This window comes from Triturus cristatus, chromosome 12 (genome assembly GCF_964204655.1).
Source record: "Triturus cristatus chromosome 12, aTriCri1.1, whole genome shotgun sequence".
Taxonomy (NCBI): Eukaryota; Metazoa; Chordata; class Amphibia; order Caudata; family Salamandridae; genus Triturus; species Triturus cristatus.
The window spans coordinates 847,967,438-847,994,606 of NC_140595.1; the positions used below are offsets into that span (position 1 = coordinate 847,967,438).

General features: G+C 54.2%; 1 long non-coding RNA gene across 1 annotated transcript in view; it reads left to right on the forward strand.

Moving 5' to 3' along the window:
- LOC146783064 (uncharacterized) overlaps window positions 1-27,169 on the forward strand; it is a 486,434-nt gene that overhangs the window by 399,694 nt on the left and 59,571 nt on the right. The window contains exon 2 of the long non-coding RNA XR_014972388.1: window positions 1,974-2,095. This is a non-coding gene — a long non-coding RNA (uncharacterized LOC146783064). The remainder of the gene's footprint in view (window positions 1-1,973; window positions 2,096-27,169) is intronic.

The following is a 27,169-nucleotide window of genomic DNA, read 5'->3' on the forward strand; positions in this document are numbered from 1 at the left end:
CTTAATGAGCCAAACCGCTATAGGCCTTAAAAGGTTAATTGATTCCTTTAACTCCTATGTCGTACAAAATGGACTAACTATTAATATAAAAAAGACAAAAATAATGACTATGGGAAAGGGTAAACCGAGAATAAAAGAATGGAATATTAACGGCCTGGTGATTGAAAATGTTAAAACATATAAATACTTGGGTATTATTTTTGATGACGGACTGATATTTAGGCAGCATTTTAATAAACTTGAAGCCAGGGGTTTATCCCTCGCTTTTGCTTTTAGAAAATTGAGAGACAAATTGGTCTGTCCTAATTATGATCATTTAATGAGGGTGATGAGAGCTAAATTGATTCCATCTTTAGATTATTGTTCTATCATCTTTAGGGGCAAAGACGCAAAATTGCTTGATGATATAGAAATTAGGACATACAAATCTGTTTTTAAGATACCTAAATATATTAGTCGTGCCAATATAAGATTAGAATTTGGTTTGAAGAACCAATTATTGACACGCCAATCTGTATTTTTAAAATCTTTATTATCATTAGTCCGATCAGAGGAAGGATCTTTAGCGAAGTTGTGTTGGCTCGAAATTTCAGAAGGTGAATACTCAAGAAGTTGGCAGTCATATTTAAATGATTATTTAAGCAATTATAAATGCTTAAAATTAGAAGACGAAGTGAGGAGTAAAACTGTATTTAAGAAAGAAATTAATCAAATGGCTGCTTTGCTTAGCACTATAATGGACAAGGATGACCTAAGAAAAAAAACTCATTTTTGGACTATAGCTAACTCTTTTGGTAGGTTGTCCCCTCAACTTTATTTGTCATACCATTTGAGACCTTTGATTAAGAACAAATTTATTCATTTAAGGTTGGGTAGATATCCAACAAAGGATGGAATACCAAAATGGGAAAGTAAATGGTCATCTAATGTCTGCAGGCTCTGTGGGTTAACGGAAGAAACCTTAATGCATATTGTAACAATATGCCCAGGGTTAACTGATGCTCGAAAGTCTATCCTTAAACCGATTTTTAACGAATCGGGAGTTAGAACATGTAGGAATGCAGTTATTGCCTGTTTAAGTGGTGATGATATTAAATGTATCCATCTCTTTATTAAATTCATCACTATTGTGGAAAAGAAATTGCAAAAAATAGCTGTTTGAAGAATAATATCATACGACTATAGAGTACCAGCAACTTAATATAATTTAGGAGTTTGTAGACAATTATTAGAGATAACATTCTTTTTTTAGTTGGTATGATCTCTTAATGTCTACTTATTGAAATTATGAAATGTTTTATCATTAGAAGTTACTGTCGCTCACAGGTCATATTATATCAACTGTGTTACTGCTAAATTATCTGATGTTAAAACATGTTACTCTAATTAGATGTAGTTAAAATAATTTAGCTGCTAACATAAAGCACCTTAGTAAGCACAATGCACTTTATAGTAGTTTATGAATGGATAATAGTAAAAGGATCTCAACTGTAATATCTGCTGCTAATATATGTTACCTTAGAAAGATGTTGCTAAAATAATTTTTTTTTTTTTTGCGGTTAGTAAAAGGTATTATGGTAAGCATAATGCTTTTTTCTTTTTTTCATTTAATATGAAACGATAATAGTGAGATATTTGCAAATTACAAAAACTGCTGCTAATATATGCTGTTTTATTTTGTTGCATTTTAAATGGAAATTATTGGAAGTATAATGTTCTCTACTGATTATAAAGCTTTTTAATTACTGTTTTATGTAAAGGTTTTAACGTTAGGTCGAAAAATGTTTAATTATTAATTTACAAGTAGTGGTTCTTTTCAAAGGTGTTTTTATTTTATTTTTGTGTGTGTGCACATGATTGTAAAGATTTTAATTAATTAACAAATAAATTACTACTACTACTAATGCGCCTCGAGGGGCTCACATCTAGCACACATGAAATTAATGCATTTGTACATGTTTTCTATGCCTCAGGCAGTTGGCACAGAATCCAGGTGTTTGGTGGCTGGCTCTCAGGTGCAGGACCTGCAGGGGGTCAGAGTTCACCCTCGGGTGTTGAGTGTACTCAGGGGCTGCCTGCCAGGTCTAAAGAGAAGGTAGGCCGCATGCTTTTCGTTTCTAGTGCTTCTCTGCTGCACAGGTTGACACAAGACATTGTGGCACATAGATATATCTGCCGGATGAATAATGCCCGCCGCTTGTACAGGGTGGTGCCACTGCCTACCTCGGTTCTGCACGATACACAAAATTGGATAAATAAAAATACATATATGTCTGAACTAAAGGCAAGCGGTGGGGTCTCAGTTGCAGTGGAAGGGTCACTCAGGCTGTGCCACAGACTTACAAATCAATTGACACAGGGCTGTTCTCGCCAGGGTGGCCAGGGTTCCAGATGGGGCAGAGCCCGCTACAGGTACAGTAGAACATGTTCTTCTGCCCAGAACTGACTTGGGTATGAGTGGAATACCACCATAAATATAAAACAAACTTGAATACAAATACCAACAAGCCTTAGTAAAGGCAATAGGTCTGGCGTCGTCCCCAGCTTTTTGGCAATACTTGCCACGTCCTGGCTTTTGCTAAACCTTTTTGTTTGGGAAGCTGCCAGGCAATTGTCAATGTAAAAAAAATGGGAAATTGCAAAAAACATTAGGCTCAAAAAAGCAACCATTCCCAGAGTACTGGCTGGCACTTAAGGAAACTACTTTGTGTGTGGATGTTATCCCTGTGTAAGTGCAGCATGCCGTAACTCATACTGAAGTCAGGCAATGGCTGAAGTGGGCTGACACGTTGCCCTTTGATGCATGCTTGAATGTGAATGACTCAAACACAAACAAATGAATAAAGTGGGGCTGAAAATCCCTCTAAGTAACTATGTCATACACAGAATGTTAGTAAATTTGAAAGGTTCTGGCTTAGACAGACCTACACATGCTAATTGTTATGCCACTTTTTGCCAATCTCTTGCCTTTGAGAAAGAAAGAAGGAAAGAAAGAAAGAGAGAAAGAAAGAAAGAAAGAGAGAAAGAAAGAGAGAAAGAAAGAGAGAAAGAAAGAAAGAAAGAAAGAAAGAAAGGAAGAAGGGAAGAAGGAAAGAAGGAAAAAAGGAAAGAATGAATGAAAGCAAGAAGGAATGAGAGTAAGAAAATAATAGGAGAGAATGAACGCAAGAAAGAAGGAAGGAAGGGACAAAAGTAACAAAGAAGGAATGATAGCAAGAAAGAAGGAAGGAGGTTAAGAAAGTAGGCAACAGGGAAAAAAACAAGAAGGAAGGAAAGATGGAATAAAAAAGAAAAGAAACAAAGAAAGAGGAAAAGTAGTCATGAAAATATGAAAAAAAAGCAAAAAGAAGAAAAGAAATAATGAAATACAAAAAGAAGAAAAGAAGAGATTTAAAAAAGATAGAAAGAAAGAAGGAAAAAGTAACGAAGGTTTAAAAGAAAAAAGAAAGTCGGAATGAAAGAAAAAATACAAGCGGGAAAGAAAGAATGAAAGAAAAAAGAGAAGCAAAAAAGGAGAAAGGAGTAAAAGAAAAATGAAAGAAAGAAAGAAAGAAAGAAAGAAGGAAAGGAATAAAAAAAATGAAAGAAAGAAAGAAGGAATGAAGGAATGGAAGAACGAAAGAAAGGTACGAAAGAAAGGTAAGAAAGAAAGAAAGAAAGAAAGAAAGAAAGAAAGAAAGAAAGAAAGAAAGAAAGAAAGAAAGGAGTCTGGGGTCCGAAGCTGTCGTGTATATCTGCGATCTTGCAGTGGAAGAACGTGGCGAGGGAGTTGCAGAGGTCTTGCGATGGTGTGATGTCGTTGTTGCTGGCACTGGGGTTGGAGAGCTCTTTGACGATGCTGAAGAGTGCCTTGCTGTTGTGGGTGTTGTTGTCTAGCCGCTCTTTGAACGATGCCCTTTTGGTGGTGCGGATCAGCTGGTGGTGTTCGCGAGTGGCGTTCTTGAGGGAAGTCAGGTTTTCTGTTGTCCGTACGTGGCGCCAGGTTTTTTCGAGGGTTCGGTAGGATTTCTTCGAGTCTTTGAGGGCGTCTGTGAACCATGAGGTTTTCCTGTTGCCGGTCTTGCCTGGGGGGTTCGTCAGTGGAGCGAGGTCATTGGCGCAGTTGGTGATCCACTGTGCGAGGTTGTGGGCTGTGTCGTTGGTGTCAGCGGTGTCGGCTGGCGGGTTCTGGCTTAGTGATGAGAGGAGCTGGTCTGTGGTGATTTTGCTCCAGCATCTACGGGGGATTAGTTGCATGCGGTGGTGTGATGTATTCTTTTTGAACATGAAGTGGATGCATCTGTGGTCGGTCCAGTGTAGTCCGGTGGAGTGGCTGAAGGAAACATGGTTGCTGGCGGAGAAGATGGGGTCCAGCATGTGGCTAGCGAGGTGGGTGGGGGTGTTCACCAGTTGTTTGAGTCCGAGGTTGGTGAGGTTGTCGAGCAGGGTGGTGGTGTTGTTGTTGTTTTTCTCCAGGTGGAAGTTCAGGTCCCCTAGGAGGATGTATTCTGGTGAGGCCAGGGCGTGTGGGCTGATGAAGTCGGCGATGGTTTCACTGAATTGTGTGCGCGGGCCCGGGGGTCTGTAGATGAGCATTCCTCTGAGGGTGGTCTTGGGGTCGGTGTGAATCTGGAAGTGTAGGTGTTCGGCAGTGGAGAGTGTGTCTTCGGCGTTGGTCATGATGTTGATGTTGATGTTGATGGTGTCCCTGTAGATGATGGCGATTCCTCCTCCGGTTTGGTTAATGCGGTCCTTCTGGGTGATCTTGTAGCCGTCCGGGATGGCTAAGGTGATGTCGGGTGCCGAGGAAGCGTTCATCCATGTCTCTGTGAGGAAGGCGATGTCTGGTGCTGTTGTGTCGAGGAGGTCCCAGAGTTCGACGGCGTGCTTGTGGACGGAGCATGTGTTGAGGAGGATGCACTTGAGGTGGTTGTTGCTGATGTTAGGTCCGGTGGGTGGTCTGCAGGTTTGGAGGCAGGTGAATTTGCAGGCTTGGCAGGTGAAGGGTCCCTGGGTTAGCTTCGGGGTCGCTCTGTAGCAGGCGGGTTGTCGTCCGGTGTTGAGTGCGTTGAGGTCGGAGGAGTCGTATCTCAGTCGAGTTCCCTGGCTCCGGCGGGGGCCAGGGGTTCTGGCGCTGGGCACGGTCCAGGCGCGGACGGGCGCAGACGGGCTTACCTTTGGCGCACCCGCTGCGAGCGTCCGCTGCGCGGCCGCTGCGTGGCCTCCATATGAAGGGCTGTGGGAGGGAGGAGCAGCTGGGAGGCGGGAGCGGGGCGGCGAATGGGAACAGCGGGGGCGGGGCCGCAGGGACACAGCGGCGGGAGAGGAGGAGCAGAGGGACACGTGGAAAGGACACGGAGGCAATACGGGGGGAAGGGGGCACAGAAGGCAAAAGGGAGTACAAAATACACCAAAACAGAATGCAACAAGGCAACAAGGGGGCACAGAAGGCCAAGGGGAGTACAAAATCAGCAAAACAGAATGCAGAGAGGCAACAAGTGAACGAGGGACAGTCACAGGGGCAGAGGGGACTCACGTAACAGCAATCAGCGGCAGGAGCAAGGCGACAGCACAGGCGGGGGTGGCGACACAGGAGGACCGTGTGGCGGCTGGGGGGGCCACCTGCCTGAAGACAGGGTCAAAGGTCGCTCCCTTCACCACTGCGCGGCCTCCATATGAAGGGCTGTGGGAGGGAGTAGCAGCTGGGAGGCGGGAGCAGGGCGGCGAATGGGAACAGCAGGGGGCGGGGCCGCAGGCATGCAGCGTCGGGAGAGGAGGAGCAGAGGGACACGGGGAAAGGACACAGAGGCAATACGAGGGGAAGGGGGCACAGAAGGCAAAAGGAATTTACAACAGCATTGACAGTAGATAGGAAGTGATAAAGCGTGGAATGCGGTCTATCCTCATATCTGGTGTAAAACATCCTGCTGTCACACCAGACTCTAAACACAAATGCAACATCAAAGAAATAGATAAAATAAAAAACATTGGCGCAGATGGGAGCTAGCTTTTATTTAGATGACTCCTTGTGAAAGAACAGAATGCAGTCCCTGAAAGTGAAGCTGACCAGTGGCTGAAGTGGGCTGACACCCACCCCATGCTTTATGCTGTAGTGGGCGGAAGCACAATGTGAATGGCACAACGACAGACCAATGGATGAAGAGAGCTTGCTGAAAGCCCCTTAAAATAAGCATATTGTGCATATATTTAGAAAAAGAACAAATCAAAAGGTCTTGGCCATGGCCAGATATAAAATGATCCCTGAAATACTTAGAAAGATTTAAGTGATAACTAGTCAGGCGTTTCTATTACTGAAACTGATGAGAAGCACCCGCAGGACACCTCCTGGCCGTACAGGGCCCTGGATCAGTGTGGTACCCTCCTCCGATACTGAGGCCTCCAATCCTGCATCTGCTGAGTCATTGAAAGCAGCCACCAGGAGATGACTCAGCTGACCCCGGTGACAGATGCTCCTCGACAGGACAGGGGTTTCCCGCAGGACACCTCCTGGCCATACAGGGCCCTGGTTCAGGACCCACCCGTGTGGTACCCTCCTCCGATACTGAGGCCTTCAATCCCGCATCTGCTGAGTCATTGAAAGCAGCGACCAGGAGATAACTCAGCTGACCCCGGTGACAGATGCTCCTCGACAGGACAGGGGTTTCCTGCAGGACACCTCCTGGCCGTACAGGGCCCTGGTTCAGGACCCACCCGTGTGGTACCGCCTCTGATACTGAGGCCTCTATTCCCGCATCTGCTGAGTCATTGAAAGCAGCCACCAGGAGATGACTCAGCTGATCCCAGTGACAGATGCTCCTAGACAGGACAGGGGTTTCCCGCAGGACACCTCCTGACCGCACAGGGCCCTGGTTCAGGACCCACCCGTGTTGTACCCACCTCTGATACTGAGGCCTCCAATCCCGCATCTGCTGAGTCATTGTGAAGCAGCCACCAGGAGATGACTCAGCTGATCCCAGTGACAGATGCTCCTCGACAGGACAGGGGTTTCCCGCAGGACACCTCCTGACCGTACAGGGCCCTGCCTGGTTCAGGACCCACCCCTGTGGTACCCTCCTCCGATACTTAGGCCTCCAATCCCGCATCTGCTGAGTCATTGAAAGCAGCCACCAGGAGATGACTCAGCTGACCCCGGTGACAGATGCTCCTCGACAGGACAGGGGTTTCCCGCAGGACACCTCCTGGCCGTACAGGGCCCTGGTTCAGGACCCACCCGTGTGGTACCGCCTCTGATACTGAGGCCTCCAATCCTGCATCTGCTGAGTCATTGTGAAGCAGCCACCAGGAGATGACTCATCTGATCCCAGTGACAGATGCTCCTAGACAGGAGGGGGTTTCCCGCAGGACACCTCCTGACCGTACAGGGCCCTGGTTCAGGACCCACCCGTGTTGTACCCACCTCTGATACTGAGGCCTCCAATCCCGCATCTGCTGAGTCATTGAAAGCAGCCACCAGGAGATGACTCAGCTGACCCCGGTGACAGATGCTCCTCGACAGGACAGGGGTTTCCCGCAGGACACCTCCTGACCGTACAGGGCCCTGGTTCAGGACCCACCCGTGTGGTACCCTCCTCCGATACTGAGGCCTCCAATCCTGCATCTGGTGAGTCATTGAAAGCAGCCACCAGGAGATGACTCAGCTGATCCCAGTGACAGATGCTCCTAGACAGGACAGGGGTTTCACGCAGGACACCTCCTGACCGTACAGGGCCCTGGTTCAGAACCCACCCATGTGGTACCCTCCTCCGATACTGAGGCCTCCAATCCCGCATCTGCTGAGTCATTGAAAGCAGCCACCAGGAGATGACTCAGCTGACCCCGGTGACAGATGCTCCTAGACAGGACTGGGATTTCCCGCAGGACACCTCCTGGCCGTACAGGGCCCTGGTTCAGGACCCACCCGTGTGGTACCGCCTCTGATACTGAGGCCTCCAATCCTGCATCTGCTGAGTCATTGTGAAGCAGCCACCAGGAGATGACTCAGCTGATCCCAGTGACAGATGCTCCTCGACAGGACAGGGGTTTCCCGCAGGACACCTCCTGACCGTACAGGGCCCTGCCTGGTTCAGGACCCACCCCTGTGGTACCCTCCTCCGATACTTAGGCCTCCAATCCCGCATCTGCTGAGTCATTGAAAGCAGCCACCAGGAGATGACTCAGCTGACCCCGGTGACAGATGCTCCTCGACAGGACAGGGGTTTCCCGCAGGACACCTCCTGACCGTACAGGGCCCTGGTTCAGGACCCACCCGTGTGGTACCCTCCTCCGATACTGAGGCCTCCAATCCTGCATCTGGTGAGTCATTGAAAGCAGCAACCAGGAGATGACTCAGCTGATCCCAGTGACAGATGCTCCTAGACAGGACAGGGGTTTCACGCAGGACACCTCCTGACCGTACAGGGCCCTGGTTCAGAACCCACCCGTGTGGTACCCGCCTCTGATACTGAGGCCTCCAATCCCGCATCTGCTGAGTCATTGTGAAGCAGCCACCAGGAGATGACTCAGCTGATCCCAGTGACAGATGCTCCTAGACAGGACAGGGGTTTCCCGCAGGACACCTCCTGACCGTACAGGGCCCTGGTTCAGGACCCACCCGTGTGGTATCCGCCTCTGATACTGAGGCCTCTACTCCCGCATCTGCTGAGTCATTGAGAATCAGCCACCAGGAGATGACTCAGCTGATCCCAGTGACAGATGCTCCTAGACAGGACAGGGGTTTCCTGCAGGACACCTCCTGACCGTACAGGGCCCTGGTTCAGGACCCACCCGTCTGGTAGCCCCTCTGATACTGAGGCCTCTATTCCCGCATCTGCTGAGTCATTGAGAAGCAGCCACCAGGAGATGACTCGGCTGACCCCAGTGACAGATGCTCCTCGACAGGACAGGGGTTTCCCGCAGGACACCTCCTGACCGTACAGGGCCCTGGTTCAGGACCCACCCATGTGGTACCCTCCTCCAATACTGAGGCCTCCAATCCCGCATCTGGTGAGTCATTGAAAGCAGCCACCAGGAGATGACTCAGCTGACCCCGGTGACAGATGCTCCTCGACAGGACAGGGGTTTCCCGCAGGACACCTCCTGGCCGTACAGGGCCCTGGTTCAGGACCCACCCGTGTGGTACCGCCTCTGATACTGAGGCCTCCAATCCTGCATCTGCTGAGTCATTGTGAAGCAGCCACCAGGAGATGACTCATCTGATCCCAGTGACAGATGCTCCTAGACAGGAGGGGGTTTCCCGCAGGACACCTCCTGACCGTACAGGGCCCTGGTTCAGGACCCACCCGTGTTGTACCCACCTCTGATACTGAGGCCTGCAATCCCGCATCTGCTGAGTCATTGTGAAGCAGCCACCAGGAGATGACTCAGCTGACCCCGGTGACAGATGCTCCTCGACAGGACAGGGGTCTCCCGCAGGACACCTCCTGACCGTACAGGGCCCTGGTTCAGGACCCACCCGTGTGGTACCCTCCTCCGATACTGAGGCCTCCAATCCTGCATCTGGTGAGTCATTGAAAGCAGCCACCAGGAGATGACTCAGCTGATCCCAGTGACAGATGCTCCTAGACAGGACAGGGGTTTCACGCAGGACACCTCCTGACCGTACAGGGCCCTGGTTCAGAACCCACCCATGTGGTACCCTCCTCCGATACTGAGGCCTCCAATCCCGCATCTGCTGAGTCATTGAAAGCAGCCACCAGGAGATGACTCAGCTGACCCCGGTGACAGATGCTCCTAGACAGGACTGGGATTTCCCGCAGGACACCTCCTGACCGTACAGGGCCCTGGTTCAGGACCCACCCGTGTGGTACCCGCCTCTGATACTAAGGCCTCCAATCCCGCATCTGCTGAGTCATTGTGAAGCAGCCACCAGGAGATGACTCAGCTGATCCCAGTGACAGATGCTCCTAGACAGGACAGGGGTTTCCCGCAGGACACCTCCTGACCGTACAGGGCCCTGGTTCAGGACCCACCCGTGTGGTATCCGCCTCTGATACTGAGGCCTCTACTCCCGCATCTGCTGAGTCATTGAGAATCAGCCACCAGGAGATGACTCAGCTGATCCCAGTGACAGATGCTACTAGACAGGACAGGGGTTTCCCGCAGGACACCTCCTGACCGTACAGGGCCCTGGTTCAGGACCCACCCGTCTGGTAGCCCCTCTGATACTGAGGCCTCTATTCCCGCATCTGCTGAGTCATTGAGAAGCAGCCACCAGGAGATGACTCGGCTGACCCCAGTGACAGATGCTCCTCGACAGGACAGGGGTTTCCCGCAGGACACCTCCTGACCGTACAGGGCCCTGGTTCAGGACCCACCCATGTGGTACCCTCCTCCAATACTGAGGCCTCCAATCCCGCATCTGGTGAGTCATTGAAAGCAGCCACCAGGAGATGACTCAGCTGATTCCAGTGACAGATGCTCCTAGACAGGACAGGGGTTTCCCGCAGGACACCTCCTGACCGTACAGGGCCCTGGTTCAGGACCCACCCATGTGGTACCCTCCTCCGATACTGAGGCCTCCAATCCCGCATCTGCTGAGTCATTGAAAGCAGCCACCAGGAGATGACTCAGCTGACCCCGGTGACAGATGCTCCTAGACAGGACAGGGGTTTCCCGCAGGACACCTCCTGACCGTACAGGGCCCTGGTTCAGGACCCACCCGTGTGGTACCCGCCTCTGATACTGAGGCCTCCAATCCCGCATCTGCTGAGTCATTGTGAAGCAGCCACCAGAAGGTGACTCAGCTGATCCCAGTGACAGATACTCCTAGACAGGACAGGGGTTTCCTGCAGGAAACCTCCTGCCCGTAAAGGGCCCTGGTTCAAGACCCACCCGTGTGGTACCCGCCTCCGATACTGAGGCCTCTACTCCCGCATCTGCTGAGTCATTGAGAATCAGCCACCAGGAGATGACTCAGCTGATCCCAGTGACAGATGCTCCGAGACAGGACAGGGGTTTCCTGCAGGACACCTCCTGACCGTACAGGGCCCTGGTTCAGGACCCACCCGTCTGGTACCCGCCTCTGATACTGAGGCCTCTATTTCCACATCTGCTGAGTCATTGAGAAGCAGCCACCAGGAGATGACTCAGCTGACCCCGGTGACAGATGCTCCTCGACAGGACAGGGGTTTCCCGCAGGACACCTCCTGACCGTACAGGGCCCTGGTTCAGGACCCACCCGTCTGGTACCGGCCTCTGATACTGAGGCCTCTATTCCCACATCTTCTGAGTCATTGAGAAGCAGCCACCAGGAAGTGACTCAGCTGATCCCAGTGACAGATGCTCCTAGACAGGACAGGGGTTTCCCGCAGGACACCTCCTGACCGTACAGGGCCCTGGTTCAGGACCCACCCGTGTGGTACCATCCTCCGATACTGAGGCCTCCAATCCCGCATCTGCTGAGTCATTGAAAGCAGCCACCAGGAGATGTCTCAGCTGACCCCGGTGACAGATGCTCCTAGACAGGACAGGGGTTTCCCGCAGGACACCTCCTGACCGCACAGGGCCCTGGTTCAGGACCCACCCGTGTTGTACCCACCTCTGATACTGAGGCCTCCAATCCCGCATCTGCTGAGTCATTGTGAAGCAGCCACCAGGAGATGACTCAGCTGATCCCAGTGACAGATGCTCCTCGACAGGACAGTGGTTTCCCGCAGGACACCTCCTGACCGTACAGGGCCCTGGTTCAGGACCCACCCCTGTGGTACCCTCCTCCGATACTTAGGCCTCCAATCCCGCATCTGCTGAGTCATTGAAAGCAGCCACCAGGAGATGACTCAGCTGACCCCGGTGACAGATGCTCCTCGACAGGACAGGGGTTTCCCGCAGGACACCTCCTGGCCGTACAGGGCCCTGGTTCAGGACCCACCTGTGTGGTACCGCCTCTGATACTGAGGCCTCCAATCCCGCATCTGCTGAGTCATTGTGAAGCAGCCACCAGGAGATGACTCATCTGATCCCAGTGACAGATGCTCCTAGACAGGACAGGGGTTTCCCGCAGGACACCTCCTGACCGTACAGGGCCCTGGTTCAGGACCCACCCGTGTTGTACCCACCTCTGATACTGAGGCCTCCAATCCCGCATCTGCTGAGTCATTGTGAAGCAGCCACCAGGAGATGACTCAGCTGACCCCGGTGACAGATGCTCCTCGACAGGACAGGGGTTTCCCGCAGGACACCTCCTGACCGTACAGGGCCCTGGTTCAGGACCCACCCGTGTGGTACCCTCCTCCGATACTGAGGCCTCCAATCCTGCATCTGGTGAGTCATTGAAAGCAGCCACCAGGAGATGACTCAGCTGATCCCAGTGACAGATGCTCCTAGACAGGACAGGGGTTTCACGCAGGACACCTCCTGACCGTACAGGGCCCTGGTTCAGAACCCACCCATATGGTACCCTCCTCCGATACTGAGGCCTCCAATCCCGCATCTGCTGAGTCATTGAAAGCAGCCACCAGGAGATGACTCAGCTGACCCCGGTGACAGATGCTCCTAGACAGGACTGGGATTTCCCGCAGGACACCTCCTGACCGTACAGGGCCCTGGTTCAGGACCCACCCGTGTGGTACCCGCCTCTGATACTGAGGCCTCCAATCCCGCATCTGCTGAGTCATTGTGAAGCAGCCACCAGGAGATGACTCAGCTGATCCCAGTGACAGATGCTCCTAGACAGGACAGGGGTTTCCCGCAGGACACCTCCTGACCGTACAGGGCTCTGGTTCAGGACCCACCCGTGTGGTATCCGCCTCTGATACTGAGGCCTCTACTCCCGCATCTGCTGAGTCATTGAGAATCAGCCACCAGGAGATGACTCAGCTGATCCCAGTGACAGATGCTCCTAGACAGGACAGGGGTTTCCCGCAGGACACCTCCTGACCGTACAGGGCCCTGGTTCAGAACCCACCCGTCTGGTAGCCCCTCTGATACTGAGGCCTCTATTCCCGCATCTGCTGAGTCATTGAGAAGCAGCCACCAGGAGATGACTCGGCTGACCCCAGTGACAGATGCTCCTCGACAGGACAGGGGTTTCCCGCAGGACACCTCCTGACCGTACAGGGCCCTGGTTCAGGACCCACCCATGTGGTACCCTCCTCCAATACTGAGGCCTCCAATCCCGCATCTGGTGAGTCATTGAAAGCAGCCACCAGGAGATGACTCAGCTGATTCCAGTGACAGATGCTCCTAGACAGGACAGGGGTTTCCCGCAGGACACCTCCTGACCGTACAGGGCCCTGGTTCAGGATCCACCCATGTGGTACCCTCCTCCGATACTGAGGCCTCCAATCCCGCATCTGCTGAGTCATTGAAAGCAGCCACCAGGAGATGACTCAGCTGACCCCGGTGACAGATGCTCCTAGACAGGACAGGGGTTTCCCGCAGGACACCTCCTGACCGTACAGGGCCCTGGTTCAGGACCCACCCGTGTGGTACCCGCCTCTGATACTGAGGCCTCCAATCCCGCATCTGCTGAGTCATTGTGAAGCAGCCACCAGAAGGTGACTCAGCTGATCCCAGTGACAGATGCTCCTAGACAGGACAGGGGTTTCCTGCAGGAAACCTCCTGCCCGTAAAGGGCCCTGGTTCAGGACCCACCTGTGTGGTACCCGCCTCCGATACTGAGGCCTCTACTCCCGCATCTGCTGAGTCATTGAGAATCAGCCACCAGGAGATGACTCAGCTGATCCCAGTGACAGATGCTCCGAGACAGGACAGGGGTTTCCTGCAGGACACCTCCTGACCGTACAGGGCCCTGGTTCAGGACCCACCCGTCTGGTACCCGCCTCTGATACTGAGGCCTCTATTTCCACATCTGCTGAGTCATTGAGAAGCAGCCACCAGGAGATGACTCAGCTGACCCCGGTGACAGATGCTCCTCGACAGGACAGGGGTTTCCCGCAGGACACCTCCTGACCGTACAGGACCCTGGTTCAGGACCCACCCGTCTGGTACCGGCCTCTGATACTGAGGCCTCTATTCCCACATCTTCTGAGTCATTGAGAAGCAGCCACCAGGAGGTGACTCAGCTGATCCCAGTGACAGATGCTCCTAGACAGGACAGGGGTTTCCCGCAGGACACCTCCTGACCGTACAGGGCCCTGGTTCAGGACCCACCCGTGTGGTACCATCCTCCGATACTGAGGCCTCCAATCCCGCATCTGCTGAGTCATTGAAAGCAGCCACCAGGAGATGACTCAGCTGACCCCGGTGACAGATGCTCCTAGACAGGACAGGGGTTTGAGGTTGGTAGATGCCCCTTCACTGAAGGGAGTGTGAATGCTACCTACAATACATCCAGTAATAACAACAGATGCCAGTCACATGGGTGGGGGGCGCCGGGGGTGGCAGGTGCAGGCAGGTGGTCTCCAGTCATCGAATCGGGGAGAGGGAAAGGCAATCTTCTCAGGAAAGGTTTCACTCAAAACATACAAGAAGTTTTCCTAAAGGACAGACAAATAGGTAACAAAAGCCAATGCAAAACACGTGCATCGCCACGGGGGACAAGCTGGGTGGGCTTCTTCCATGAGGGTTTGAGCAGAGGGATATCCAACCTTCGAAACAGCAACCTACCTTCTGGGGGAGGTGAGTGTAACAGCGGCATGGCTTGGATGCCAGGGGCCCTGGTGCAGACAAGGGAAGGGCCCCTCTCGCAAAATGCAACAAATGTCAGAGTCAATGGTCCTCTCAGGCCTCTGGGCCCCGGTGCCACTGCACCTACTGCACCAATGGTAGTTACACCCCTGAATGCAACAGCTGATCAGCTGAGGAGGAGCAGACGTTCACCACCACCCCAAAGCCTCCAGTTTTATCACCCAATGGCTGGGGTTCCCACGGCTGGATTCGGTCCTGTCCAACGGATGCTCAGGTTACAGCCCTGTGTTCAGGAGGACAGGGTGTGAAAGAGGCACTGCCAATCAGATGGCTGACGGGCTCCTGCGAGGGCTCTCTTCCACTGCCCTCCTCAGAGGGAGAAAGGGCGGGTACCTCGAATCACCGCTTTTAGACTCAGAAGAACACGGTGCCCACTATTGGCAGACGGTCAGTAGCCCACAATAGAGGTTGGTCGGTAGCCCACAATAGAGCTGCAGAATTCAGTGACCCTCTGATACATTCTGGACCCTGGCATCAAGCTCTGCTCAGATAAAGACTGGTGGCTTGGCAATTGAGAGGGTAGCCTTTCCAAATGTGCTGTTCAGATACAGAACTGGCTGACATCCCAAAGAGCGGACCTCACAACGCGAGAGCGTCTTATGCCAGACATTGGGAGTGTTTTCTCAACTGGTGCCAATCTCAAAACATCACTCCCATATTATCTGCCCCTTTTCCAGTACTGGGTTTTACTGTGATGGCTTCAATACAATTCTGCTAATTCTACAATAAGAAGCCAGTGGGCCACCATTGGCGCCATCAGAGAGCGTTGCAATTCTTGAACCCCCTTGCTGCTTGTTCTGCGGTTTTGCGTTAAAGCGGGCAGCAATAGTTTCTCTATTACCTTCATGGCACCTTCTTTTAGGTTTACATGTACCCCAGACATGCTCTTTCGAGCTGTGAGAGCAGGTACATTGTCAGTATATAACAGCAAAACTCACCTTTCTGCCAGCAATGACATCTACCAGGAGTTTGGGAGAAATGGGGGCGCAGCTAATGGATGAATCTTCTTCCAAACTCTTCCCTAATAAAGATATTTAAAATCAGGTGCATACTGTATCCCCAAATTCAGCTCAAAGTTCCTCTGAGAGTAGGAAATCATATTAGCAAGTTTCTTCCAAGCCCCTTGCCATCAAGAAGACATCTCCTTGAGGACTTGAGATGCAGGCAGAGCTCTGCAGGGTTGTTCTTCTGAAACCCTAGACTTTTGAGCTTCTCACTCATGTGGGGGAAGAGGGGAGACAGCGACAGCAACCTTGAATGAGTGAAATGAGCCCTTATTTCAGCATATTGAGCCCCAGGGGGCCTTGATCCATCAAGTGCTGACGGTCGCTCAACGGGGGGTATCCACCATCTGGGCAGAATTTATAGAGGTTACCTTAGCAGAAACCTGAGGACCTGCCCTGTGGCCTCCACCCAACGCGTTTCTTCACTTCCCGGGCTGGATCTCACTGGATCTGGAAAGCTTCTGAATGTGTCTGGATTTCTAAACGAACTTAATCTATTATTTGTTTCTTTAGGAGCCAACGGCTGGATCACTCACCTTACTGTTCTTGAACCCGGGCCTCCTTCGCACAGTCTGAGAGCCCATCATGCCCACCCATTAAATACTTTCAAGTTTGTATCACAGGCCTGGGGCGTTCCAGCTTCCACCTGTGACAGAAAGAGTTCGTGGAATCAATATCAGAGAAATAGAAAAAAGACTTCAAGTGAAAGGACGTCTTCCCCATGGAAGGCACTGGCAGTGACCTGGAAGACCCGGATCCGGAGTAATGAAGAGTAACAATAAGTAATCCAGCTGACTGATCAATACACGCAGGCAGGGACCCTCCTCTCATGGGGATATGACCAAGAGATCCTGTGTCTGACTGCTCCGCCGGGCACTTATATCTTCATGGTGCGCTCTGCAGCTAGTAGCTCCGTTTGCGTTTACAAATCCTATGTGTAACCCTACTGTACGATGACGTCTGCAGCGGCATGCCGATGGCCATCCGGTGCTGTCATGTGTGTCTGCCGCCACCTCATCCTCCTCTGCTGTTCTTATCAGATTGACTCAGACCTATTTACAGCGGTTCGATACTTTGTACCTATGTTAGCATGATATAAATACATACATACATACATGTCAATATATATGTCCTACAGCATGTGGATGAGCAAACTGTCTGTAACTGTATGCTGGTAGCACCAGTGTGTCATGCTGTGTACAACACTGTACACCATGAGTTAACAAGCATTTGCAATGCAATAGGTCTCGCATTTACGCGAGTTTGAGCTATTGACATTGCAAATGACAATGCCTTTTATTTTTGTTTTCGTTTTTAAAACATAAATGTTAGACGGACCGGGGGGGTCGGCCGAGGACAAGGGGAGAGGTCTCCGGGGAGAGCCGTCTACAGCGATCGTACAGATGAGTAACTTCCCCCCCCACAGATACACACCACACAAGGATAAGATTTAACGTTCTTTATAGGTGATTTCTTAAGGTACGATGAAATGGTACAAGGAGGTCTGGACTCAGGGGTCCCCTCGATTCTAGTCTCTTGGTTTGGGAAAAGGGAGTAGCGGGACAGTCTGGTTACCAATCTGGTAGCTGAGATGGTATGGTGGATAGCTCACAATCCTCGAGCTCGGTGTTCTAGCTTGGACGGGCCGCGGCAGCGCCAGCAGGTCCCGGTGAAGGTGGTCGTTACACGGTCCGCGGCAGCGCCAGCAGGTCCCGATGAAGGTGGTCATTACACGGTCCGCGGCAGCGCCAGCAGGTCCCGATGAAGGTGGTCGTTACAACGGTCCGCGGCAGCGCCAGCAGGTCCCGATGAGGATGGATGATGCAGAAGGCCGTGGCAGCGCCAGCAGGCAGGACGATAATTCACAAGGCAGAGCTACGGCAGCGCCAGTAGTCCGTCAAGGCTGAGTTCTTCTCGGTGTCTCTCGACTCCAGGATACAACTGCCTTCCTGCTCTGGAGCTGCCCTAGTTATAGGTCTGGCGCCCTTTGATGTCTGGACCCTCGCACTTGGAGGTCGGGGGGGTCCGGGATGAGGGAGTCCAGACACCCAGCAGGGGTGGAGCCAGCGCCTGGGGGAGCTGGAGGGCGATCGGCACCTGGCGGGGGAGAGCCATCGACACTTCTTTCTCCCATTGACCTGCCAAGTGGTCCGTTCACCTCCTGGGTGGAGGGTGGTGCCGGGATGTCGGGGCCGGGCCAGGCCCAGGGTTAGGGTCGAGCTGAGGGCACGCGGCCTCGTGGCGCAGTGTCCAAGATGGCGGCTGATCCGGCCGGGGGAGCCGGTAGTGGTTCGGCCCCATGATACCTGGATGTCCGGGGGCAGGAGTTCCGTTGGGAGACGGGGTGCGGGTTGCCCTTGTGGGTAACACCTGGGAGTCCGGGGCTTGGGCCTTGTCATGCGGGGAGGGAGCAAGCCCTTCATGTGGCCTGTCCAACATGCGTCCCCCCCAGCTGAAGGCGGGGAGAGTCACCCATCCTCTTGGGGACTCTCCTCGTCGAGGCGGAAAAAGCGTGACAGGCCATCTGCGTTGGCGTGGTCTTGGCCCGGTCGATGTTCCACAGTGAAGTTCATCCCCTGCAGGGAGATGGACCAGCGCAATAGTTTTGGGTTTTCCCCCCGCATCTGCATTAGCCACTGCAGGGGTCGATGATCGGTTTGCACCCGGAAGTGGGTACCGAAGAGATAGGGCCGGAGCTTTTTGAGGGCCCACACTACTGCGAAGGCCTCCCTCTCGATTGTGCTCCAGCGCTGTTCTCGGGCCAGGAGGCGTCTGCTGATGAAGGCCACCGGCTGGTCAAGACCCTCGGGGTTCAGCTGGGAGAGAACCGCCCCGATGCCGTGGTCGGAGGCGTCCGTTTGCACAATGAATTCCCGACTGTAATCTGGGGCCTGGAGCACAGGGGCGGTGCACAGGGCGGCTTTCAGCTTCTCGAAGGCCGCTTGACAGTCGGGGGTCCAGTTAATCTTCTTCGGGTGGTTTTTGGACGTGAGACCCGTGAGGGGCCCCACAATGCTGCCATAGTCCCTCACGAACCGCCGGTAGTAGCCGGTGAGTCCCAAGAAGGCTCGGACCTCGGTCTGCGTGACTGGGGGTTGCCAGGACTGGATGGCAGCGATTTTGAGTTGCAGAGGGGCCACCAGACCGCTTCCCACCTGGTGTCCGAGGTAGGTCACGGACCCCTGACCAATTTGGCACTTGCCGGCCTTGATTGTGAGGCCGGCCCGCTGGAGGGCTTGCAGGACCTCTCGGAGGTGGTGGAGGTGGTCGGACCAGTGGCGGCTGTATACAGCGATGTCGTCCAGGTAGGCGGCGCTGAACTCTTCGAGCCCCGCCAAGACCTGGTTCACTAGTCGCTGAAAAGTAGCTGGGGCATTCTTCATGCCGAAGGGCATGACCTTGAAGTGGTAGTGGCCATCGGGGGTAGAAAAGGCGGACCGTTCTTGGGCCCGGGGTGTGAGACCGATCTGCCAGTAGCCCGCTGTCAGGTCGAAGATGCTGAGGTAGCGGGCAGCCCCCATGCGGTCGATCAATTCATCCGCTCGGGGGATGGGATGAGCGTCGGTCCTGGTGACAGCGTTCAAGCCCCGATAGTCGACGCAGAATCGGAGTTCAGGAGTGGTGCCGGGGGCAGCGGCTTTGGGGACCAGCACGACCGGGCTGGCCCAGGGGCTGTCCGAGGGCTCGATGACCCCGAGCGTGAGCATCTTGGACACTTCCTCTTGGATGCAGGCCCGCACCCGATCTGGTACGCGGTAGGCCCGGTGTCGGATAGGGGGACTGTCCCCAGTGTCCACGTCGTGCAAGCACCAGGGGGTGACCCCTGGGGTGAGGGAAAACAGAGTAGCAAACTGCAGCAGGAGGTCCCGGCAGCCTTGGCGTTGCTCTGGGGTGAGGGCATCGGAGAGCCGGACCCCGTCCACGGAACCGTCTTTCTCCTGAGTCTTCAGGAGATCAGGGAGAGGCTCGGAGTCTTCTTCTGCCCCACTGTCTGTAGCCATCAGGAGGCTGAGTTCCGAGCGCACAAAGTGGGGTTTGAGTCTGTTGGTGTGGAGGACCCGGAGGGGGTGCCGGGGAGACTCCATATCGATGAGATAGGTGACGGGGCTCTTGCGTTCGACCACTTTGAAGGGTCCCGTCCACTTGTCTTGCAAGGCACATGGTTCGGTGGGGGACATCACCCACACTTGTTGACCAGGTTCGAATTCGACGGAGGAGGCATTCTGATCGTACCATTTTTTCATGTCCTCCTGACTGGCCTCAAGATTCGCTTTTGCCATTTCCCTGAATCGCCGGGTCTGATTGCGTAGTGCCAGGAGGTACTTGAAGACATCTGGAGGGGTCTTTAGGGGGGCCATCTCCCAACCTTCTTTGACTAGGCTGAGGGGCCCTCGCACAGGGTGCCCGTACAGGAGTTCGAAAGGGCTAAAACCGAGGGACTTCTGGGGAACTTCTCGATAGGCGAAGAGGAGGCACGAAAGTAGTACATCCCACTGGCGACGGAGGGGCTCTTCCAATCCCCCAATCATTCCCTTGAGTGTGCGGTTGAATCGCTCAACTAGTCCGTTCCCTTGAGGATGATAGGGGGTCGTGAATCGGTAGGTGACCCCGCACTGTTGCCAGAGGGATTTCATATATTTCGAGATAAAGTTTGTGCCTCGGTCGCTGACGACTTCTCGGGGGAAGCCCACCCGGGAGAAGATCCCCATTAAGGCCCGGCCGACCACCGGAGCTGTTACAGTTCGCAGGGGCACAGCCTCGGGGTAGCGGGTGGCGTGGTCCACCAGTACCAGGATGAACCGATGTCCTTGTGCTCTGCGGGGGTCCAGGGGCCCCACAATGTCTATTCCTACCCTCTCGAACGGGGTGGTGACCACTGGGAAGGGTTGCAGAGGTGCTTTGAGCTTGCGGCCGCTCTTCCCGCTGGCCTGGCACGTGGGGCAGGACCGGCAGTGGTTGAGGACGTCGTTTCGCATCCTCGGCCAGAAAAAGTGGGTCACCAAGCGACTGTAGGTTTTGTCCTGGCCCAGGTGTCCAGCCAGGGGGACATCGTGGGCCAAATTTAGCAGGAAGTCTCTGAAACGGAGGGGCACCACCAGCACTCGACTGGCCCCTAACTCCGCGATTCTCTGTTCACTGTATAACAGGTCGTTATCCCAATAGACCCCATGGGCTCCGGTGGAGTCCCCTGCGCTCTGGGCGATGGCTTGCTGGCGGAGTCCCTCGAGGGAGGGACAGGTCTTCTGCTCCTGGCGGAACTGTTCCTGGGTGGGCCCCCCTTCTTGACGCCACTGAGCCAGGCCGGGAAGGTCCTGGGGCTGGGCGACCCCTTCGGGGGTTGGCTCTGGGGGGTCGGTATAGTCGGTGTCCTCTACTGGAGCGATCGGGGGAGGAGGTGCAGGCCATTCTGGTTCTTCTGGTCGGGGGATGTCACGGGCGGCCATGGATCGGGTGGTTACGCACGCCCAGTCCGGGAGGCCCAGCATCCCCAGGTGCTCTCTTCTTTCGACGGCGGCCCACTGGGAACTCTCAAGATCATTCCCCAGGAGACAGTCCACGGGGGCATCATCCCGGACCGTCACCTTCAACATGCCGGAGACCCCTCCCCATTCGAAGGGGACGCAGGCCATCCGACATAGACTCTCGGAATTGTCGGCTGAGCGGACGGGGCAGAGAATGTTCGGCAGGATCTGCTCTGGCTTTACCAGGTGACAGCGGACGGCCGTCACACTGGCCCCTGTGTCACGTAGGGCTTCGGCCCGGCGCCCATTAATGTTCACCCACTGGCTATATTTTCTGGTGTTGGCGGGTAGGGGAGCCCGCGGAACCATGTCTTTTCCCCCTAGGCACGCTAGAACCATGGCGGCCGGTTCCCACTCTTGTTGTGCCTGCTCATATTCTTCTTGTTCCTCGGAGATTTGTTCTCCCCCCAGGGCGGCGGCAGCTACCTGGCGGGGTTTTTGCGTTTGGTTCTGCGGGCAGTTCGGGTCATTGGCGTAGTGGCCGACACGCTGGCATCGGTGACACGTGACGTTGGCTCGGAACCCCGGGCGCATCGGGGGGTTGCCCCGGCCGGCCGGGGGCGGGGTGCTGGCCGCGGGAGTGGCCGGGACGGTGTCTCTCCCTCGCCCCTGGCCTCCTCCTCCTCCTCGGGGACGGTGCTGACCTTGGTTGTTCCGGTTTTGCTCGTGTGGCCCTCTCCGGCCCACTCGGGTGCTTTCCCACCGGTCAGCTTCGGCGGCAAGTTGCCGTGGGTCAGTCAATTTACTGTCGAGGAGGTGCTGCCTGAGCTCGACGAAGCAGTTGTTAGACAGGTGCTCCCACACCATGAGATTAAAAAGTTGCTCGTAGGTCGTTACGTGGCTTCCCTTGATCCAACCCTCGAAGGCTCGGCTGAAATAGTTGACATATTCCACCCACGTTGTACCCGGGATCCGGGTGCAGTCCCGAAACCTCTGGCGGTACATTTCGGGTGTGAGCCCATATCGGGTGAGGAGGGCAGCCTTCATGTGGTCATAGGATGACATCTGATGGTCTGGGAGCTGCAGTAGGGCATCGCGGCCTTCGTTGACGAACCTCCCCCATAGGCCGGCTCCCCAGTCACTCCGATCGATCCGGTGGGAGGTCATGGCGATCTCGTAGGCTTTGAACCACTGTTGTATGTCGTCCTCTCGGACATACTCTCGGACAACATCCTTGGGGATGTGGACTTTCTTTTCGGTTGCTCCCGGGGTGCGCGGTCGCTCGGGCACCTCCGGTTCTTTGTTCTGCTTCCGTAGTTCTATTTCTGCCAGTTTGCGCTCGTGTTCGAATGTTAGTCTTTTTTCTTCGAGCTCTCTCTGCCTCTGTTTTTCTTCCCGTTCTTCTCGGAGCCGCAGATGTTCTAGGTTCAGTTTTTGCTCGGCTAATTTTAGTTCACCGTCCATTTTGAGTCGTGCCATTTCCAACTCATGTAATCTGTTTTTTTCTCTTTCTTGGATCTCTTCCTGCGAGTGGCCCGTTCCTCGCTCCTCGGGAGCCGTGGCGTTCCTCTCCGATGCTGCACCGTTTTGGTCTGGGGATCCGGCGACCCCGGTTTCTGCCCACGACTCAATGGCGTGCTTAAAATCGTCTTTGGTACTCAGGCCGGTGGTAGCAATGCCTAGTTCCATGCAGAATTGTTTCAGTTCACGATGGCTATACTCTTCCAATTTATCCATCTGGAATTTCTCGGTGGATCCGCTCTCTTTGGTTGACATCGTGGTTTTGTCGTGGGGTGAGCTACTCTCTGTACGATTACGCGTTGATTCGGATCGCGCCGCTGGCCACCAATGTTAGACGGACCGGGGGGGTCGGCCGAGGACAAGGGGAGAGGTCTCCGGGGAGAGCCGTCTCCAGCGATCGTACAGATGAGTAACTTCCCCCCCACGGATATACACCACACAAGGATAGGATTTAACGTTCTTTATAGGTGATTTCTTAAGGTACGATGAAATGGTACAAGGAGGTCTGGACTCAGGGGTCCCCTCGATTCTAGTCTCTTGGTTTGGGAAAAGGGGGTAGCGGGACAGTCTGGTTACCAATCTGGTAGCTGAGATGGTATGGTGGATAGCTCACAATCCTCGAGCTCGGTGTTCTAGCTTGGACGGGCCGCGGCAGCGCCAGCAGGTCCCGGTGAAGGTGGTCGTTACACGGTCCGCGGCAGCGCCAGCAGGTCCCGATGAAGGTGGTCGTTACACGGTCCGCGGCAGCGCCAGCAGGTCCCGATGAAGGTGGTCGTTACAACGGTCCGCGGCAGCGCCAGCAGGTCCCGATGAGGATGGATGATGCAGAAGGCCGTGGCAGCGCCAGCAGGCAGGACGATAATTCACAAGGCAGAGCTACGGCAGCGCCATTAGTCCGTCAAGGCTGAGTTCTTCTCGGTGTCTCTCGACTCCAGGATACAACTGCCTTCCTGCTCTGGAGCTGCCCTAGTTATAGGTCTGGCGCCGTTTGATGTCCGGACCCTCGCACTTGGAGGTCGGGGGGGTCCGGGATGAGGGAGTCCAGACACCCAGCAGGGGGTGGAGCCAGCGCCTGGGGGAGCTGGAGGGCGATCGGCACCTGGCGGGGGAGAGCCATCGACACTTCTTTCTCCCATTGACCTGCCAAGTGGTCCGTTCACCTCCTGGGTGGAGGGTGGTGCCGGGATGTCGGGGCCGGGCCAGGCCCAGGGTTAGGGTCGAGCTGAGGCCACGCGGCCTCGTGGCGCAGTGTCCAAGATGGCGGCTGATCCGGCCGGGGGAGCCGGTAGTGGTTCGGCCCCATGATACCTGGATGTCCGGGGGCAGGAGTTCCGTTGGGAGACGGGGTGCGGGTTGCCCTTGTGGGTAACACCTGGGAGTCCGGGGCTTGGGCCTTGTCATGCGGTGAGGGAGCAAGCCCTTCATGTGGCCTGTCCAACAATAAATAAAAGGCATTGTCATTACAATGCCAATAGCTTAAACTCGCGTAAATGCGAGACCTATTGCATTGCAAATGCTTATTGTACAGAGGCATCGGCTTTTGAATTGGACCGCTGCTCTGTTTTATCTCAAAAGAGCATTTTAAAGGGAAACTGGCATTTGGGCACATAGACTATGTCCAGCAGGCCCTGTAGGATCAGACATCCACATTATGTGCCTTTTGGGAAGATCAGAGTTGATAGCAAGGAAGGCTTGTCCATACAGCCTTTGCGCAGCTACAGTTTGATTCATAAGGAGGCACACTGCTGTTGAATGAAGGGTTAAAGCACGTATGGGTTTACGAGGTCTCTTCTGAAAGTAAGCTTCAAGCTTGCTGTGCCGACCCGGAACTTCATGCTGTTGTCACTTTACTGGTAGACACCTACATTCATATGCACTGGGCCTAGGCAACAGGGCGGCGGGCTTAAGATGGGGCGGGAATGGAGGTCCGCAGGCGTCTGGGTTATAGAAGGCGGACTTCCACTAGCAGAACCCAATAGTAGCGCCCATCATTTCCCAATCTAGTAACCAAGATACAGAGGTGCCCTGAAGATACGGAAGCAAAAACGCACCTATCTTGGTTACGGTATTACCAAGAGACTCAACCGCTACACACTGTAACATTAACCTGCAGACATTTTTAAGACAAAACGATGCTTCATGATTGGATGCATGAACCACTCAGTCTATGTTCACGCCACAGGATAGTACAGGATTAGATAGTGCCCCCCACTAAACACGCAGCATGTCCAACTTGTGTTCAACACCATTTCCAGAAGTTAGTTCATAACGGTTGTAAATCAAAGTGTCACCACCAGGGCAAGGTGAAATTTCGGTTATGGGAAATTCCTGAAAGTGCGCTATTATGCACCGGACATAGGATGCTTGTTTCCAGTCCAGGGAGGACTGGACTGTTCCCATTGGGCACAGGGTCAAAACTGATTTGCATATGGCTGGGTTTAAACTGTTGGACCTGGCCCTTTTGGTAGGTTCACCCCTAAACCTTTTGCATTTATCCTGGCCTTTATCCCTATGTAGCGTTAGTAGTTTTAGGCCTATAGGCACTTTAGCACTGTGTCCCAGTGTAAAGTGCGTGCGCTCTGTGTTACCTTTAGTGAGACTGGCCTGCCCTCCCATAGGAATGCATGGGGGATATGTGTGTCCATGGTAGTTCCTGATGTGAGAGGAGTGCAGGGGCGAGTTTGGTATGTGCGAACTCGTGAGAATAAATGCTGCGCAATGGTGTGCGCAGATTTATGGTGACTGGTGGAGAAGTGCCACTTCTAGAAGTTGGCATTTCTGTGTGCTCTGAGATGTGAATTGCCTGTCTGGCTTGTGATTGACAGGCGCTGAGAGGGCTGGGGAATTCCAGGAGCCAGGGTGAGTCTGCCCGGTGGTGAATGGAGAGATCTGCATGTAGATGGGAGGGAGGAGTTGCACCTGGGACCTGAATAGGGCTGGGCCTTCCCTTCACAATGCTGGCTCCACCTCCTGTGGTGCGTCTGATGTCCCTGGCCTGTCCTGTGAATAGAGAGGGGATCTGGGCAAAACAAAGTGCTCCTGAACCAGTTGTATCTGGTTCTCCCCTTGCCCTACAGTCTTAAAACAAAGGATTTGCTGATATATAGAGGGGCTGTGACCCCATGAAGATGTTCTTGTTCTGGACTTGAACCTACCAGGGGCGTGCTGATGCTGGTGTTCAGGGGAAGGCTTGCCTCCCTGGGCCCTGCCCTGCCCCTGGATGCCTGGAGGACTTCTTGGGACCCCCCTGCTTTGCTTGAGCCTCCCCGGGACCCTGAAAAGACTTTGGGGGCTGCCCCAGCACCTTGTGAGTGCTGGCTTTATTTTTTAATGCCCTGGCTCTTTCTGCGCTTTATTTCCCCCTGGGAGCGTTTTATTCTCGCCCTGCCTTGCCCTTGGGGTCTCTACAGGTATTTTCTGCTGGGGTTTTGCATCTAGCGCCTGGGAGCGCTTTATTTTGCCTTGAGGATGCCCAGCTGATGGAGAGCGCTTAGTTTATTCTGGGAGAGCTTTAGTTTACTTTTTCAGAAGCCCCTGACCCTTGTCTGCCAGGAGCGTGGGCTGTGCAGCGCTGGGCTGCGATCATCGTCGAGGGAATCCCGACGTAGGGATTCCCCCGCATTGTGGGCCGTTGCGGGTGCCCACCCGCTTATCTCTTTATTTGTAATACGGGTGCCCACCCCGCTGATTGGACCTCCAACGCGGGTGCCCACCCCGCTTCTACTGTTATTTTTATCTGAGGGAGCCCACTCCTCATGGCCGTTGAAGAAGGAGATGGAAGTCAGGCAGGCCCGCCGTGACATGGGCGGGGCCTGCATCCGAGCCGGAAGAGGCTGGCGCGAGGTAGTGACGCGGGGCACCGATGCTCGAGGGAGCCCCGCGGTAGCAGCCAAAGTAGAGAGGAGTCCCGGGTCCCAGGGGGGGGCCGGGTGAAGAGAGGAGTGCCGCACGGAGGCGGAAGGTAGCAGAAGCCAAGCGGGGCTCCCGTGAGAGGACGGAAGCCCCGCATGTGCTGAGGAAGAGTGCTGCAGGAGGGAGCCCACCCCGCAGTGAGAGGCCCGGTCCCAGAAGAGGGACCGGGTGAAGAGGAGTCCCGCGAATCCCCAGAGCCCGGTGAGTGAGGGCTGAGGAGGGGGATGTGGCCATAGTTTGCTCCCACGCTGCGAGGGAGAATGTATTGTCTTCGGTGCCAGTGCGGGGCCCCGAGTCAGAGCAGCCCCATATGTCAGTGGGCCGCTCCATCGTGGGCATAGTCATTTCAAGGGCCTAGATGGCCCCAACGCTTGTGGGCATGTTTATTCTTAGAGCCTAGGTGGCTCCAACGATTGGCCTCAGTATCTTAGAGCCTGTTGGCTCCACCGAGGGGGCAAGTTCTTTCACTTTATTATGGCAGGATTATTTCAGGAGCCAGTGCGCTCCATGGGACATGTGTATTTTTAGAGCCCGTGCATGGCTCCAACGTTTGGCGCATTTGTTCAAGGGGCCACTGAGAGCCCAGGCCGCCTTTTCCCTTCTTCCAGCTGCCCAGCAAGTAGT